This window comes from Athene noctua, chromosome 1 (assembly GCF_965140245.1).
Source record: "Athene noctua chromosome 1, bAthNoc1.hap1.1, whole genome shotgun sequence".
Lineage (NCBI taxonomy): Eukaryota > Metazoa > Chordata > Aves > Strigiformes > Strigidae > Athene > Athene noctua.
In genome coordinates this window covers 147689741-147696006 of record NC_134037.1, presented here as the reverse complement: position 1 = coordinate 147696006, position 6266 = coordinate 147689741, and the positions used below count along the sequence as shown (strand labels likewise).

Genomic DNA, 6266 nt, shown 5'->3' with positions numbered 1-6266 from the left:
CGGGTGGGGGGCGCCGCCGCCGCCGCCGCCGCCGCCGCCGGGAGAGGGGCTGGGGGGGTGGAACGGGACACACGCGCTTTCCCGAAACTGTTTCCCTCCCTCCGTCCCTCCCTCCGGCAAAGGCGCGTTTCGGTTGCCAGGTGCCGCGGGGGGGTTGCCGGAGCTCTTCGCAGCCGACGGGCACCCCGGCACGTTTCTCGGCAACTAGTTGAGGCGCCGAGGCCGGAGCGAGGCGCAGCCCCGGCCCGGCACTGCCCTGGCCGGCGCTCGGCAATGTCGGCTCCCAACACCTATCCCCCCCAAATTAACCCCGCGTACACCCGGGGAAATGAACGTACGCTGTCCCCATTCCGAATTTCCCTGGGGCTTCCACTTCCAGCATGGGCACTGCGACTAATTACTGTCATTTTAGATTAAGCGGGGATGTAATTTTAGATGAGGAGGAGGTGTTCTGGCTGTTAGCAATGGACAGCTGAGTTGTGGGGTGTTAAGTTTTCATGCCAACGTGATATTGGAAGGGGACGGAAGTTTTCAGGGAGGAAGGGGACAGCTGACTAGAAATACAGCTAAAGAAGATCACTTTTAAAAAGATGGATGTTGCTCTGAAATTAAACGGTCCACAGTGGACCCGCACGTATACACATGCACCGTACTTAAAACTTCTAAACTTTCTGTGAAATCAAAATAAGTCAGTGGAATTGTCCATAGGCCTAGAGCTGGCTAAATAGCGGCATGTTCGCTTTCGTGGCTCTGCACCAGAGAGAAGCACCTTCAAACACGGCACTCACCGTTCACAGCGTCCAGCACGGCTTCCCTTTGTGTGCCATTCATCTTGGGGCATTTTCCTTTCAGGGGCGTTGTTGCTGGTCTTTGTAACCAAAGTTTGGATTCTGCAGATGTCAGTGATCCACTTGAGAGATGGGAGTAGTCTTCAACTTCTTCTCATCTGGAACCTGCCAAAAAATACGAACAGATCTGATTTTCTAACGCCAAGTTGGGCCCTGGGAGGGAGCAGCGCGAGGTGTGTCCGGCTGCTAAAGGCAGGGTGCACAGGGGTTCCTGCGGTAACTGTACGAGCCCTTTGCATTCTAGCAGGTTTTTTCCAATTGCCTGTAGATTCCTCATGCTTTTGCCTTTCAGACTGGACCCCTCTACAGGCAAAATAAGCTTTTTTCAAAAGGGTGAATAAAAATAGATCAATAATTTTGCAGTGAAAAAGCAAAACAGCATGTTTGCTATGATAAAAGATGTGCTGAAACATTTTGCTTGGTTTTGAACAGTTGTAGTCCCTCTGTTTATATAGTTTAAGTGGAATTAAGCAAGGAGGCAATCCCGAGGCAGCCAGTCTGGTTTTAAGTGTTTTATTCGGAGCTCTTCAATGTTATTTAAAAATACTTTTCATACAGAAGTTTATATTTATTCAACACTGCTTTTAAAAAAACCCCACACATCCAGCCCAATCAGTGTCCTGATTTCCTCTGACCTGGCACATTATGAATTTAACTGTTTTGCAGTACTAGGTGAAAGCCACTATTCAGAACTAAGACCCTGTTAACGCTGAATAATGTACGTACACAAGAGCACACAGTGCTGTCCTCCTTCAGCACACAGCGATCTGAGCCCTCCCTCCCTCCCTGCCTTTGTGCCTACTTGCAGGTGGAAGGCAGAGTAGAAACTCTCATTAGGGCCACAACTTCAGCCTCCAGAAATACATGTAGTTCCAGAAAACTCAGGTGGAGCTATAATACTCTGCATCAGCTCAGGGCCTGCCTCACCATTGTTGTGTATCTATAGGATATAATCCACAAACGGTTGTATGAGCTGAATTAAGACTCCTAAAAGGTGGACGCAAAGCTATTTTTTTCTCTCTCCCTTAACCATTTTTCCTGATAACCCTCAAAATTTCAAGAGAAATCCTGGTGCCTTGCCTTTCTGTAACTTAAGTGGCCAGGAGCCTGATCCAGAGTTTCCTGAGACAATGTTGATGTTGATATTATCTCATATGTTTAACACTGGGAGCAGTACAATCCCTTATGCGTCACTATTGTTAGCTACTCCTAGCTTTTTTTTTTTTTTTAATCTATTCCAGCTTTTGCAAATAAATTTGGCATACATCAGTCTTGCTAAACTTTTGACTCACAACAAAGGAAGGAAAGATTTTCAATACAAGGAAGCACCATTGTTTTGCACGTAACTTTGGATTTACAGCTGCTTTGAAATCAAACTCACTGTACGGTTCTTTTTCACTTAATGTGAGCTGTCCTTTGTATATATACACGTATGATGGATGCCCGAGCCCTGAATAGATGTTCCAGATCTCTGTAGCCCTTTGATCTGAGTATTGCAACATCTGAGCTAGCTTAATAGTTAATGTTGGGATGTTGTCTTTCCTTTTAGCCAGTTCTCCGAGGCAGAAAGCCACAAGCCTGCAGTTAGCACAAATTCACCTTCAAACGGTGGGTAAATTCCTATGCAGTCGCTTCAAGCCACAGCCCAGCAGGGGTTCTCTGTCCCCTGAAAAACAGCATACTGGTGGACTTCAACCTTCATCTCCCACAGTCACTTGACAACCTTGCTACCGGATGACCAAACTCAGCATGCCTGTCCTGCATAATTTAGCCCCAGTCTGAATCGGGACAATACCATGCTACAATACTCCCATAGTATCAGTATATAAGTGATACCGTGACTCTGTCTGAGGCAGTTCTCTAAGCAATGGGATCGTGAACAAAGTCAGTTGAACACCTGGGAAACAAAAACCTCACTTTTTACTCATGCTGTAGCAGCTGCTGGCTCTTTTCTCTTCTTGCCAACTACTTTATTCCTCCCTCCCTCCTTTCATCTTCCAGTACCAGTCTTTTGTGGTCATTTCCTCTGTTGATAAGCTGAGTCAGCTTTTTAAGTTCCCAGCATGTGAAATGATTTACACCAGCACCTCACTCAGAGTGACCCATCTCAGCCACATCCCTGAAAACCCACTATGCCGCACGAAAATACTTCTCTTCATAAATACTTTTGCACATCTCTTCAGCCCCCTGGATTTCCCTTGTAGAAATTTCCATAGAAACAGTTATTTCAACAGCTTTCTGGGATGTCATACTAGATTCAGCCATTAGACACTGCTCTCTTGATTTAGTACAGAGACCAGCACACTACAGAAGCTATTAGGTGAAACATTATCAAATCCCTGTGTTTAGTGAGTCTCTTCAGAATAACTACTAACTTTTTGTTGTTTGCTTTGTTACACTGGAATCTCTTATTAATCGTTGATAGCTTCACAGCAAGACACTGCTGAAATATATGCATTCTCGGTATATGTTGTTTTTTTCTGCCTGGCTGCATTTGATAGCACAATAATACAGAGCTTTTACTTCCCATTAACATCAGGAGTGATATGGATATATAAACTGCTTTTGTTCTTAACCATGATGTTTCTACCAACAAATGTTCGGAATATTTAATGGAGAAATGTGACTTTCTCCTTCCAATGAACCTTGAGTTCTGTAATATAAATTCAGCATCCGAAAAAAATCCAAGAGAACAGCTTCTTTCTATAGTATTCACTCCTCTGTATAACTTTCCTGTACTGCTCCTCGTTCTTTTTTAGACACCAAAAATCATAGCATACCTTTGCTACACTTTCAGAGGGAACCTGAGATTTTCATTTAAGTAAAACACTAAGTGCATATCAGCAGTAAGGTTTTGTGAAGTTAGATAGGTACAGGATCATAAGTGAATCACCCCAGCTCACAATCTTTTGTGTGTCCCTATATGCAAAAATACACTGACTAGGAATAAGAGAAACTCTGCTTTCCTATCTACAGATAACCAAGGAGATAAGGACTTGTTAAACCCCCTACAGTTTTGGCTGTAGAGAAACTGTGGGCAGGACAAATACCTTCAGGGAGCTGGAGTTCACAAACTGAACTTTCGTGATTGTCTAATCCATCTTTCTTAATAAAATAGGCCACATTACTTTGCCACACTACATGCTCTTTGAACAACAGTATATCTGTTACAAAAAGAATCACAGTATACTTTGGGTTGGAAGGGACCTCACCCTGCCCGTTATTTCATCTAACTTCACTTTCTAGTACTGCCAAGCTAGATGGAAGGGCCTTCTTAAGGCATTTCTGAATAGATGTAATGACAGACTACGGTCAAAGCATCCTTACATTCCCTCTGGAAGTTCAACAGACTGTCATTTTGCTATATTCTTGGGCTAACACCAGATCTGCAGAGCGCATCCCAGGCAGAGTTGCTAAAAGCATGAAAGCAGAAGTACTGCAGCATCATCACTCCTGCTTAATATTTCTTTGTTTATCCTTCCAGGGATCACACTGCTAGTCCTTTTGACACAGCATCACATGGGGACTCTTCTTTGGTGGATATCCCACTCTATCACCTACATTATTAACTATTCCCTCAGTGTTTTTATCATTTACAAGTTGCTGGGATTCTAGAGGACTTTCTGCGAGAGAATGGACATGTGAGAAATCCTGCGTGAAAACAAGACTGATAAGAGCCTCAGCCGAGCAAGAATGCGATAAGGATGTGACCCTGAATGAGGGGGGAGAAACTCAATGAGACAAACACCCCCCGGAAGGGGTTGGGACGAAAGAGGAGGTTACACAAAGCAGGAAGCCTGGCAAGGCTGATGTGGCACTTTTTATCCAGTCATAAGAAGGTTTAAAGCACGGGCTAAGTTAACTCTCCAATCTTGAAGACTTGTACTGCATGTTACTCACGTGTGCGGGAGAACATTATAAAAGGGCTTTCTTAGTTGTAATAAACGGGCATTGCTTGATCACATTGGTCGTGTGCGTGCTCAGCTCTCCCGCAACAAGTATGTGATGACTGTGTTTCCTTCAAAGGTAAATATTTAATAGCATGCAGCCAAGTAATGACCTAAGATCTTACTGAAAATGTGCAATTACAATTCTTCATTTAAAATTAAATTTTGAGACATCCTAAGCTAATGTTTTACCTGGGGACTGGATGGTCTCTGTATCATTGCACTTCCTTGATTTAGTGTTGTGTGGTCAAGTCACACGCCTCACGTGTCTGAATGAATTACCTTTATAACCACACTTAATATCTTTTGGATGCAATTACAAACCAATGTGACAGAATCTATTTTCTGCAAACCCATGTTGACTGGCATTAATTACATTAATTTATTATTGAAAAAATAATTGAAGCAATCCTGTATCAGTAATTCTATTCTTTCGCCTAGGATCCCTGTCAGTCTGACAGGTCTGTAATTACCCAGGTCATCCTACTTAGAGCCAGATCCAAAACACTTTGGAAAATTTTTGGTACCTAACATTTAGAATTGCAATCTAAAAACCCCCCATTCAGCAGCAACTTGAGACTGAAAGCACACATGTACTGTCAAAGTTGACTACACACAGTTTTCCTTCTCTGCATGCCCAGATAGTTCTAACAGATGTCTAACAAGCACCCAAGCTAAGGCTTACATACGTCTGGGTTGTCACAGCCAGGTCCACATTTTCCACATGAAAATATAGTCTTATCAGCTATTAAGGATGTCCCAGTATTTGTCCAGGATACTGGAAGAAGATGGTGGTTTCACTGGACTCGTGGTATTAAAAATACTTGCAATTTATGGCATAGAGGGGATGCAGCTGTACCACACAGCTGGTTGCCACATATCTTGTAACAGGTTGTGCTGGGTTTGGCTGGGGTAGAGTTAATTTTCTTCATAGCAGCTAGCACGGGGCTGTGTTTTGGATTTGTGCTGGAAACAGTGTTGGTAACACAGAGATGTTTTAGTTGCTGCTGAGCAGTGCTTATACAGAGTCAAAGCCTTTTCTGCCTCTCACCCCACCCCACTTGTGCTGGGGGTGCACAAGAAGTTGGGAGGGAACACAGCCAGGACAGCTGACCCCAACTGACCAAAGGGATATTCCATACCATATGACATCACACACAGCATATAAGGCTGGGGGGAAAAGGATGAATGTGGGGATGTTCAGAGAGATGGCGTTTGTCTTTCCAAGTCACCGTTACATGTGATGGAGCCCTGCTCTCCTGGGGAATGGCTGAGCACCCGCCTGCCAACGGGAAGCAGTGAGTGAATTCCTTATTTTGCTTTGCTTGTGTCTTTTGCTCTACCTGTTAAACTGTCTTTATCGTAACCCACAAATTTTCAAAAGAAAATATTGCCACATTAGCAGAGGATGGTTTCGATCCATCGACCTCTGGGTTATGGGCCCAGCACGCTTCCGCTGCGCCACTCTGCT

At 44.1% G+C, this 6266-nt stretch overlaps 1 non-coding gene across 1 annotated transcript; it reads right to left on the bottom strand.

Annotated features, from left to right (window-relative positions):
- Positions 1 to 6194: 6194 nt before the first annotated feature.
- On the bottom strand, positions 6195 to 6266 carry TRNAM-CAU (transfer RNA methionine (anticodon CAU)). Its single transcript has one exon. It is a non-coding gene; the product is annotated as a tRNA-Met (tRNA).